Below are 12,379 nucleotides of genomic sequence, written 5' to 3' on the forward strand. Positions count from 1 at the left end.
TTAGGATTGCAGTGGAAGGTTTATCTTATTGATGGGTAATAAGAGATGGCAATCTAAAACCAGATTTATTAGGAAATGCACTTTTAAAGTGACAGAGTTGTGTTCACTCTGTATTTTCTATGTTTCCAGAGTCGTTTTAGTAGGGAAACTGCAAAATGGGGATTTGTGGGGTTTTCCCCCTTTAGTATATAACAATGTGAAATTTGAAGCGACAGGGACTATAGATGTCCCTCTGCCCTTTTCCATGCAAGATGCGGGTGTGCACATCTTCGAGGATAATCCTTACAGAATGAGCGCCAGCTGATCAGTACGTAACACTGGTAGGCACCGGCGCTGGGGCTGCCAATGCTGGCGTTTAGTACGAGAAAAACGATCCTTCTGGTTAAGTAGACCTTTCCTGTGTCTCACAAACTGTACAAAACCTCGTGCTGCTGGCAGGTAATGGCTAGTAATTAGTGTGGCAGGCAGGTAATGACTTGAAATCACCTGCTAATTGTTTCTCAGTGTTTGCTCACTTTCAAAACTCTGGATGAGCGGGGAAAGTCGTGGGGGGCTTTACTGATGGGAATGGAGAAAAGGGGAAGGACACAACCAGGAATCTCTTTCTGAACAGGGTATCTCCCCTTTTGTTGCTTATTTTACCTGCAGGGCCTCTCTGAGGGACTCCGGAGAGGCACTGAGAATTGGCAGGTTACTTTACCAGCCTGCTGCTCCTACTGGGAAAGATGGTGCCTGTGGAGAAATCCTTTGCTGCTCTGGAATCCAACCAACCTTCTTAGTTTCAGCCTCTGACTAGAAAATTGGGAGGGAGAGAGTAATGGCAGCTTGTTTGTAAAGAAAAATGAATTACACAAAGCCAGATTTTACTTCCCTGACATAACCTACTTCTTTCTCTTTCGTGAGATTTCCCCAACATCATGGAGAGCCCTTGGTGCTGATGCAAGAGCGACCGGGCAAAGAGCCTATGCCAAGTTGAGGCTGGATCACTTGTCTAAGGATCCTATAAATGCTTCAGACAAGCGCTCACACACAGAAATCCATACAGGGCACAAGTGAGTAACATAACTGAACATTTTGAGAAGGGGATGGAGGGAGGGGGTCATGGTGAGCCGGAGAATGTTGCTTCTCTAAACTTGAATGAGGGGAGCTTGGGTGGCTCAGTCGGTTAAACATCCGACTCTTGATTTTGACTCAGGTCATGGTCTCCCAGTTCTTAGGATTCAGTCCCACATTGGGCTCTGTGCTGACAGTGAGGAGCCTGCTTGGGATTCTCTCTCTCTCTCTCTCTCTCTGATCCCTCTCTGCTCATGCACATGCATGGGTTCTCTCTTTTTCTATAAATAAATAAATAAATAAATAAATAAATAAACCTTAAAGAATAAAAAAAATAAACTTGAATGAAATGCATTCTGCTCCAGCCAATTGCTGGGATATGGATATGGGGAAGAGAGGTCTCCCAAATACTTTAAAAAAAGTTTCTGAGTATAGTTGATGTACAATATTATATTAAGTTTGGTTGTACACATAGTGATTCTCTATAAGTTATGCTATGCTCACCATAAGTGTAGCTGCTATCTGTCACCATACACTATTACAATATTATTGACTATATTCCCTATGCTGTGCCTTTTATCTTTATGACTTACTCATCCCATAACTGCAAGCCTGTGTCTCCCACTCCCCTTCACCCATTTTGTCCATTTCCCCTCCCCTCTGGCAACCATCAGTCTATTCTCTGTATTTACAGGTCTGATTCTGTTTTTTATTTGTTTGGCTATTCATACGTTATGTTTTGTTTTTATATTCCACATGTGAGTGAATTCAAATGGTATTTATACTTCTCAGTCTGACTTATTTCATTTAGTGTAATACTTCTGGTTTTATCTATGTTGTTGCAAATGGCAGATCTCATCCTTTTTTATGGCGGTATAATAGTTCACTGTGTACATGGGTGTGTGTGTGTGTGTGTATGTACATACCACATCTTATTTATCCATTCGTCTACCAATGGACACTTAGGTTGCTTCTGTAATTTGGTTATTGTAAATAATGCTGCAGTGAACATAGGGCTGTATATAGCTTTTTGAATTAGTGTTTTCATTTTCTTTGGGTAAATAGTGGTAGAATTATTGGATCATATAGTATTTCTATTTTTAATTTTTTGAGGAACCTCCACACTGTTTTCCACAGTGGTTGTACCAATTTGTATTCCCACCAACGGTATACAAGTGTTCATCTTTTTCCACATCCTTGCCAACTTGCAATTTCTTGTCTTCTTGATTTTAGCCACTCAGATACGTATGAGGTGATATCTCATGGTGGTTTTGATTTGCATTTCCTTGATGATGAGGGATGGTGAGCATGTTTTCGTGTGTGTGTTGGCCATCTGGATGTCTTCTTTGGGAAAGTGTCTAGTCATGTCCTGTGCTCATTTTTTAATTGTGTTGTCTGTTTTTTGGTGCTGAGTTGTAGAAGCTCTTTATATATTTTGGTTATTAACCCCTTTTGGATATATCCTTTTCAAATATCTTCTCCCATTCAGTAGACTGCCTTTTTGTTTTGTTGACTGTTTCCTTCACTGTGCAAAACCTTTTTATTTTGGTGTAGTCCCAATAATTTGGTTTTGCTTTTGTTTGCCCTGCCTCAGGAGACGTGTCTAGAAATATGTATATGATGCTAGGGCCAGTGTCAGAGAAATTACTGTCTCTGTTCTCTTCTAGGATTTTTATGGTTTCAGGTCTCACATTTAGATCTTTAATTCATTTTCAGTTTATTTTTGTGTATGGTGTTAGAAAGTGGTCCTGTTGCATTCTTTTGCATGTAGCTGTCCAGTTTTCCCAGCACAGCCCATTAAAGAGACTGTCTTTTTCCCATTGTATATTTTTGCCTCCAGATTTCCTAAATTCTTAAGAGGAGCCAGAAATCTGGAATTTTATGGGAAAATATCCTGTTTTAAAGCTTTGAAGCTAATTAGAAAAAATAAAATCTTTGTGTAGGGGAAGCAAAACCACTGGCTTGATTTTAGGTCACAGGCTGCTAGTTGCTGACGTCTGTTTTAAATTATATATATTTTTACTTGGTACCTTTTCTTTTAGTATCTTGTTAGATGGCAAAGAGGAAGAAAGCAAAGGTGGGCTTACATATTCAACAAGTGTTATTTGGTTGTTAGAATTTTCTTGTGTTTCTTATGCCCAAACAGTTAAAGAATGACATCTTAGGAAATCGTCCCACATGATGCCTGCCTGGTTTTGAGCTTTTCCCTAAATGCTGAAGGCCCCCTTGGGCCAACTCTCTCGGGCTCTTTCAAACATATTTTAGTGGAAAACTTCTGTGAGCACGGACTCACTGGTTCTAATAAGTCATTGTTAAGGAGAATTGACTGACTGTCCCTCATGCCGGCAGTCCAGTAGGCTCCGAAGAACATAGCCGAGGAGCTGGAAAGGCCTAGATTTCATTCAATTTGGGCTCTGCCTACTTACTAATATAACTTGGGCAAGCTCCATCCAACTCAGCCTCCATTTTGTCACTGGTAAATTAAGAGTAATGTACTTACCTTGTGGAACTGTGGTCAGGGTTAGAGAAAAATGCTTAAATTATCCCTTTTATGAATCTTTCATATAGCACACATGAATAGATTGTGGTCATGAGACTTAATAGCCAGATACATACTTTACACTGGTTAAAATCCAAATCATAAATATGCTTTATATTGATTTGAAACCTTCTATGCTTTTCCAGAATACTTAAAGAAAATTAACAAACTTCCTGGTAAAGTTTATTTCCAGATTAAACAGTTTCAAATGAACACTAATGTAATTATGTGATGAGTTTGAAAAAAGATCAAAAGCTAGAGTCAAGTAAATTCAGGTTTTTTTGTTTTTTTTTTAAAAACCAGGTGGTCATTTTTATGTATACAAGTAATAAATCATCTAGCAGATCGAGGTTAATAGAGATTAGTCATACATAGGATTTACTAGGTTAGTATTGGAATGGCAAAAAGTGGAGCTGGTCACCGTGCTGAGGACTAGAAGAGAAAGAACTTGCATAGGTGTCTTTTAGTAAAGAGCCAGATTTTGGAGGTGGCCTCAACATAGTCTGAAAAATCATTAGGTCTACCTTGGATTTTCTTTCTACGCAGTTACTGTCACTTCAGAAGAGTGGTTTCTAACTGCATCACATTACATCAAATTGAAAAATTACCCTTTTATTTGTTCTTATTTGTTAGGTGGGTCTCCCCCCTACCCCCCCCACCTCCAGGGGCAGGGGATAATATAAGTACTAAAAATTTTATTCTCAAACTGAAAGAGAAAATTGAATTTATACGGAGATAAAGGTGCAGTTGGCTTAATTTGCCCCTTTTCCAAACGCTTTTTATATATAGTTGCCTAAGCAGTTTGTGACACTTATATCCTCTTTCTACCAGCCATCAGTTTTATACATAGTTTCTCTAAAAATAAAGATATTAAAATCAGTCTCTTATTCAGCCACTAGCTTCCAGTGTTCAGAGTTTGATTGTTCAGTTATATAGTAATTAAGAAGAATGTCTAGCTCTGAAGCTTTTTGAAGTTTTTTTTTTCCCTCCCTCAGGATAAAATAAAATAAAATAAAATAAAATAAAATAAAATAGGTACCTAAATTGTTTGAAGACCCAGTTTAATTTAGAAAAGGCAAAACCAAAATGTAAGTATAGAGAACTATGAATCTTATGTGAATGTATAAGTTGAGCTACATGACCTATTTAAAGACAAGAGAAGTTGTGTTTTTTATTATATCATTGTTACTTTTCTTGAAACATCTGACTATAACAAAAGGAACTTAGTAATATACCATGATTTTTACATAGCCCGATGGCTACAGATCCTGAGGTGTCACTCACCTCCTTCATCTATTTGCTCTTATATGTGTTCACCTCAATATTCAATAGAATATTAAGTGATAGATTTCATTCTCTATAAAGTAGTACTCTAATAGAAAACAATAGACTTTAAACAGAGAAATCCAAACATACATTATGAAGAGTTACGTATAAAAAGTGCAACACTTAGTTTATCAGTATGAAAATGAAAAGATAGCTCATTATAACTATGTACAATCATCATCACTATGTTACATTGGGAAAAAAAATCCTCTTAAGGTCAGATTGGTTGTGTTGCTAAATAATCAGAATTTTCTGTTGTAATTTGCGAAACCTTAAAAATGAGAAGAATTGATATCATGCTTTCAAATAAAAACTTAAATCATTTCAAGCCAGATTTTTATGAGTCATTGCCAGAGTTTGTGCGTTTTCTCTAATTAAATTATTTTCTTTTAAAAAGCCAGCCTTGGTGGGGGTGGGGTGGAAGTCAGCAGGCGGAGGGAGAGAAGGGAGCTCAGAAGATATACACATAAATTGTCTTAATTTCTGAGAAATGGGGGTCTGACAATCACTTAAGACAATATAGTTGATATGGCTGTCAGGACGGACTCTTTTCAAAAGAATGTTTTCATAGAATATTATCGTGACACTTTGCTCAGATGGATGTCTTTAGCAGTATTTGATTAATGTAACGTAATAAAAGAGATGCACACCAAAGTGTCTGTACGTGTCTTGTTAAGTATGTTTGATTCATTATATGTGGTTCTCAGTTCTTTCCTCTTTCCGCAGTTCATTTTTTATCATTTCAATAATATATCTATAAATATGAAAAAGTTGGCACTTTCAAAGTCTTTGACATATATGGCTATTAATTCATAACTCTAAAAAATTGTATCTTTCAACTTGTCATTTTAAAGCTCATAGAGTTTATTACAGTAAGTAACCTGTGTTAGAAATTAGATTTTGAACTTTAGCAAGAAGATAAATAAGCTCATGAACCTAAAAGTTAAAGATACCTAGACATAGATCTAAGATAGAATTACATGAAAAGATCAATTACTAAAGATTATAATTTTAAACTCCCTGAAGATATCATTGAGGTTTCTTTGGTTACTAGTTTCCAACTAATTTTGTTTTTCAACTCCAGATATCAAATATGGAGCAAGTTTGTAATTAACAAAGCTATCCAAATTCACTTTTATGATCATCTTAGTTGTAATGGGTTAATGGGTTAAATGTCATGGTTTACGTATTAATGACATAGATGGTTTTAAGACAAGGTATTCTGAAGGCAAAATAATGGTATATATATATATATATATATACACACACACACACACACACATATATATACACATATATACATATGTGTATACATATATATACATATGTGTATACATATATACATATATGTGTATACACATATATATACATATATGTATATATATTTATATTTTCTTTGTGTTACTATTTTAATAAGAATAAGCCATATAAGGTAGATGCTATTTTACTGACAGAGAAGCTGCGACAGAGGTAACATGGCGAAGATCACACATATGCCAAGGGGCAAAGCAGAGCTGGGCTTGGAAATCAGAAGTCTGGCTCCAGAGCCTTTGACCACCTCTAGGTGAAGCTACATGTGGAATATCTTCTTCTCGGTGCCTTTGGTCCTGCTTCATACCCTGTGCTACGTAAGTAACAGCTTGTCCCTCTCACTTGCCATGTTTCTTTCCATGATTCAGTGAAGAAGATAATCAGGGATCAAGATGGCAGAGGAGGAATATCCTAAGCTGACCTCCCACGGACACACCAAAACTACAACTACCTATAGAACAGCTATCACTGAGAATGACCTGAAGACTAGCAGAACAGGTCTTCCACAACTAAAGACATAAAGAAAGAGCCACATCATGACAGGTAGGAGGGGCAGAGATGTGGATTGGTCGGGATGCACACCCCTGGCATGGCGACCCACAAGGAGGAGGGTTATTACCAATGTGGAGGTCCGCCCTGATGACTGAGGGGTTCACACACCACATTGGGTACCCTAGCCATGGGGCTCCCACTAGGAAGATGAGTCCCCATAATACCCGGCTTTGAAAAACAGAGGCAAAGTCCAGGAGCGCTGGAAGGCTATAGGAAACCAAAACTCTACTCTTAAAGGGTGTGAACACAAACTCCCTCACTCTGAGCATCACTGCAGAGGCAGCAGTTGGAAAAGCACTTGGGCCATATGTGAAAGAGACTCACTGACAAATTTTAGGGCAGGTACCAGAGGCGCAGGATCTGTAGGAGTTTTCTTTGGGAACAGAAGTACTGGTGGGCACCACTGGTTTTACTCTCCTACCTAGCTGGTCCGGTGTTGGTGGGTAACATTTATGACTTCCCCATCTACATTGCCATCACTGCTCTCTCCACCCCCATATTCCCCTGTGGAACTGCTGGGGCAGGCACCCCCCCCACCCCCAACCAGGAGCTTCAGCCCCTGCCATTTATATGTGGCATCTAAAAAATAAAACTAACAGAACAAAACAGAAACAGTCTCATGGATACAAATTGGTGGTTGCCAGAGGGGAGGTGGATGGGGAGAGGGATAAAATAGGTGAAGGAGATTAAGAGGTACAAACTTCCAGTTATAAAATAAGTCAGGGGCACCTGGGTGGCCCAGTCGTTGAGTGTCCGACTTCGGCTCAGGTCATGATCTCACGGTTCGTGGGTTCAAGCCCTGCCTCGGGCTCTGTGCTGATAGCTCGGAGCCTGGAGCCTGCTTCAGATTCTGTGTCTCCCTCTCTTTCTGCTCCTCCCCTGCTTGCACTCTGTCTCTCTCTCTTTCTCAAAATAAATAAACATTAAAAAATTTTTTTTAAAAAGAATAAAAAAGAAGATGAAATAACATCTTGAAGCTTGAAAGAGAGTTTATTTAAATGATGCAGCTAGAACAAAAGAAAAACCTCTAGCACATGCCCAATGGTTCCTCTCAGTTTTTATCCAGAAATACTGCGTGATTATTGATTAAAGTGAATCCTTTAATAATAGAATGCCCAAGTGATGGGTTTACTCTGGTTATAACGTGGAATGTTGTGAAGAACTGAAAATGAACAAGAAACCCATATTGTTCTTTATTTCCTCATTTTCTGTTAAAAATACATGTGAAAATATGCATGCATCCATTTCCCTCAAAAAGTGAGGGTCTAGCAAAATGAATGAATTATTTGATCAGTGAATTCCATCGTAGCTGAGAGGGAGAGAGAGAGAGAGAGAGAGAGAGAGAGAGAGAGAGAGAAAGAAAATAATGGCCGACCATGAGGATAGCAAGTCTGAAGTGTTCCACATAATGAGGTCTGACTCACAGATGATCTGCGGGTTTCGAGTGCCAGGCTAGCACATCATGTGTGAATAAGCCTGTGGCAGGGGCTGAGGGTGAGGCCTGAGGACATGGTTTATGTTGGAGCCTCACGGTGCTCTGGGTGACTCATGTACACTAAACAGCAGAGTCATGAACCATTTATACACACCCAATATCAGGTTCACTTCGAGGCTGTTCTCCTGCAGCCATTTTACAGCTCTCTCTAAAAAGCACAGAACTTATTTCGGCCTTTTCCAGGAGAATCACGAAGAGGAATTAACAGAGGGCCTTAATGTCTTGATGGTCCTTTCCTGGGGAGATTATTCTTCCTCTGAGCCCCGAAAGACTCTCCCATGGTACTTTTTCTCTCTATTGTGCTGTGAAAGGAGTGGGTTTGGGGTCAGCTAGAGGCCTAGCTCTCGGCAATGTCCTCACCACCTCTGAGACCTTGGGCAATTCGCTTGTTATTCTTGGGTATGGTTTTCTTGGAAAACTATAAACCTTACAGAATGGGATGGCAGAATTTTATGCATTTATGGGAAATTAACAGAGAAGAAATGTTAACATTCTTTTCAGTGGTCAGTTATCCAATTGCTTCAGCTCAGGAACGACCGATGCCAGAGCACTAATTAAGGATGTTAATGTTCAATTTTGTATCTGTTTAGTGTCAAGAGAGAGGAAGAGAGGGTTTTAAATGTGCACTAGTAATTTTTTTATAGGTATGTACAAGGCTTTTTGAAACTATCAATAAAGTCAAGGGACCTATGCAAGGACTAAGAGAAAGTCAAAAGAAAAGAAGCATTCCACATTGTAGGCTGAAGGGGTAGATGGCTTCTTCTGGGTGAGAAAGCATGATCTATCGTGCACCGTTCATGGAACAACCTGTCTGTGGCTGGGCAGCGCTTTCAGGCCTCTGAGTCCTGCCCAAGCCAGGACCTGCCTCTGCTCATTGTCAGTGCTATCACTCGATGCCGGGGAGCAGAGGGGCCCCAAGGGAGTCAACGATGTTGTTTAGGGTTGTCCATTTTGGGGACACATTGGCTAGAACGAATCATACGTTCATAGTCTTGAGGGGTCCTCCGTTTTTAGAGAATTAGAAAGAAACACCGTGTTTGTCGTTTTGAAGTGCCCAGGTCTGGCACTTCTATTCAGCATGTACTTTGGGCAAGTCCCCTCACCTGTTGGGGACTAACTTACTGCCTCTGAGAACTGAGGGAGCTGGACCCAAAGGTCTCTAAGGGCTAAAGTTTTCATGCCACTGACTCTGGACTTCTCTATGTAAACACTAAGTAAACTTACAGTAACTATGGAGAAGGGCTATATCCTTGCTGATAATTGTAAATGTCCATGATGTCAAAATGCAGGATGGTAAAAAGTGAAGTTGAAAAATGAGGAAGAGGTGTGACAGGGTGCAGTCTAAATAGTTTTGAAGGGTGTGCACTTTTTAGGCTGCCTAGGATCAGGGCATGTCTTCTAGCGAATTTCAGAGTTGACCAAACTACATTTTGGTTCGGACCTACCTTATCCAGCAAGAGAGAGGATGGTAATTAAAGCAACAATAGCCCCATGGCTCACATGACCCCTTTTTCTGATTGAGGGAGGAGGCAGAGGGGAACACGGGAAAGAGAAAACACTTATATTAAGCAATTATGTCAAATTCATTACTGAAACATATATTTCAAACCTACACAAAAATGTGGTAAAGAGTATAATGAATCCTCATGTTCCTGTGAACATTCAACAATCAATTCATAGACAATCTTGTTTCATCTATATCTTTTCACTTAATCTTGTTTTACTAAGATTATTTTGGGGCAGATCTCTCACATAATTTTATCTGTAAATGTTTTCCAATATATCTCTAAACGTTAAGAACTCTTTTCATTTAACAGGCAATTGCAATGTCATTAACACACCTAAAAATTTACCCCAAATTCCTTACTATTATTCAGTATCAAGTCAGAGTTCAGATTTCTCCAATTTTCTCATACACATAGATATTTAACAATTTGTTTGAATCTGGACCCTAATAAGTTCATAAATAGCTATTGGTGAGTATGTCTCTTCAGTCTCTTTTAATCTATAGGTGTCCTATCTTTCTTTCTTTCCCCCCACCCCCTAATCTCTATTTGATGAAGAAACTGGGTTGTTTGTTGATCAGAAAATCATGAATTTTCTGATTTTGATGATTAACTTTCTATATTACCTCTTCATATGTTCTTCAGTCCCCTCAGTTTCCTATAAATTGATACTTAAACACATGATTAGATTTCTTTTCTTTTCTTTTTTTTTTTTTTTGACAACTCTTCATAGATGTGTACTGTATTTTTATCAGGAAGCAAATAATGTCTCATTGCCTCCTTTTTCTTGTTCTATTAGTAGCCATTATTGATTACTGTTTAATTTCTTCATTATAGGTTGTCCTATATTAATTTTATGAATATAATCAATTCCTTTTCATCCTAGTAGCTGAAACATTTTTATTAAGAGAAACTTCCCCTACTTGAATACTTGAAGAATTATATATTCATTATAATTTGTACATAAAACTCAGGATAAATACTGGATTTAACCCTCTCTTTACCAGTTTCAGCTTATTTTCTAGCATTCTTCAAAAGTGACCAATGAGAGCTGTGTGTGTGTTTAAACTGTTTATTTTGATCTCGTGGATTTAAAAAATATTTGGACCTCGAGCTTGTAAGTCAGACGGATGTAGGTTTGCATCCCAACTCTGCCCTGTTACACCAGGAAGAATTTTCCCTCCTTTCTTCCCATGATTAAATCCTGGTGACCTTTAGCTCTCCTCCGCAATAAGACTTTCTCTTAACTCTCCTGACCAGGTTAACACCTCTCAAATGCACAATTTCACATTCATTTGTGTGGATGTTGATTTAATGCCTGATTTCTTTGCTAGACTGTAAGTTCCCTATGGGCACGGACCATGTTTTGCGTTAACTAACCATCAGATCCCCATTATGAGGGTGTCTGTAAATATTTGTTCATTGAATGTTGAAAAACTTGGCGAAATTAATCTCTCTGAGCTTTAGTTTTCTCATCTGTCAAATAGGGGTGATAATACTGATGTCACAATATGAAGATTGTGACGATGTGACAATATGAAGATATGAAGATGTGAAGATTAAGTGAGACAATGCGTGCAAGATACCTGGTCTATCGTAAGCATTCTCAAGTGGTAGCCGGTTTCATATCTGATGACCTTGGACACTACGCTCCTGTCATGAATTACTTGGCTGACACCTCTGATTGTATTGCTTGGGAAACAATTATCAAAAAGTAATTTCTGCTTCTGTTTATGAAATGCTAAGTCAGATGCAAATCAACAGAGTTCTAAAGTGTTCTGAAAGGGAGAAGAGAGAGAAATAGCATTCAAGTCTCCTGCCTCCAAAATTGGGGGGGGGGGGGGAAGAAGGAATAATTGGGAATGATATCAAAATAGTTATAAAGAATTATATGAACCGATGAAATCTGAGGGGATGGATGGAGCAGCTTAAGTTAGGGGAAGGAGAAGAAGCACAGTCTCTGGAAGAGGTTTTGTGAGTGGAAGAGAAATTCTGAAGTTAGGACTGGTCTCAGTGCCAAAAAAGGAAGTTGTCGCTTTAGGAGGGCTGACTAAATGTCCTCCGAGACTCCCTTGACTAAAAATATCTCTTCCATTGGCTTGGGGTCATTCAAATCAGAGTCTATCCTTATGCAAATGTTAGGACTTTAGATATTTTCCTACTTACACCACACTGTGTCCCCACCTCCGAAATTTTGCTCAGGCTGGTCCTTCCTCTGGAGTGGTCTTCTCACTTTTCTCTACTCACCATTTTTGTATCGTGTCAGGAGTCACTTCTTCTGGGCGTCTTTTTCAGGCTCTTGCTCCAATCCACCAGGTGCGTTAAGGACTTTCATTTTAGCAAATTCAATAAGCTAACAGTGTGGAGGCCAGAGACCAATTAGAAGAACGCAGGCAATAGGGAGGTCATAGTCCAGGTAGATGATGAGGCCCTGAACTCGGGCAGGGGGCTTTGGAAAGAAGAGGACAGATGAGGAAGCAGATTCAGGAGGTAGAACTCATAGTGGCTGACTACAGTGTTTTGTCTGAGGCGGCTCCTAACATTCAGCACACAAGTAACTAAAAATGTTGGCCCCTTAGCGCAGTCCAGACCTTATGA

The 12,379-nt window shown here is 39.1% G+C and overlaps 1 long non-coding RNA gene across 1 annotated transcript; it reads left to right on the plus strand.

The window, feature by feature from the left end:
* Window positions 1-559: 559 nt before the first annotated feature.
* LOC121030525 (uncharacterized) lies at window positions 560-11,490 on the plus strand. Its single transcript, XR_005790275.1, has 3 exons — window positions 560-1,052; window positions 6,598-6,772; window positions 11,269-11,490. It is a non-coding gene; the product is annotated as an uncharacterized LOC121030525 (long non-coding RNA).
* The last annotated feature ends 889 nt before the right edge of the window (window positions 11,491-12,379 follow it).

The sequence above is a fragment of the Herpailurus yagouaroundi genome, unplaced genomic scaffold, assembly GCF_014898765.1.
Source record: "Herpailurus yagouaroundi ecotype Mexico unplaced genomic scaffold, PumYag 140, whole genome shotgun sequence".
In the NCBI taxonomy this organism is placed as follows: domain Eukaryota; kingdom Metazoa; phylum Chordata; class Mammalia; order Carnivora; family Felidae; genus Herpailurus; species Herpailurus yagouaroundi.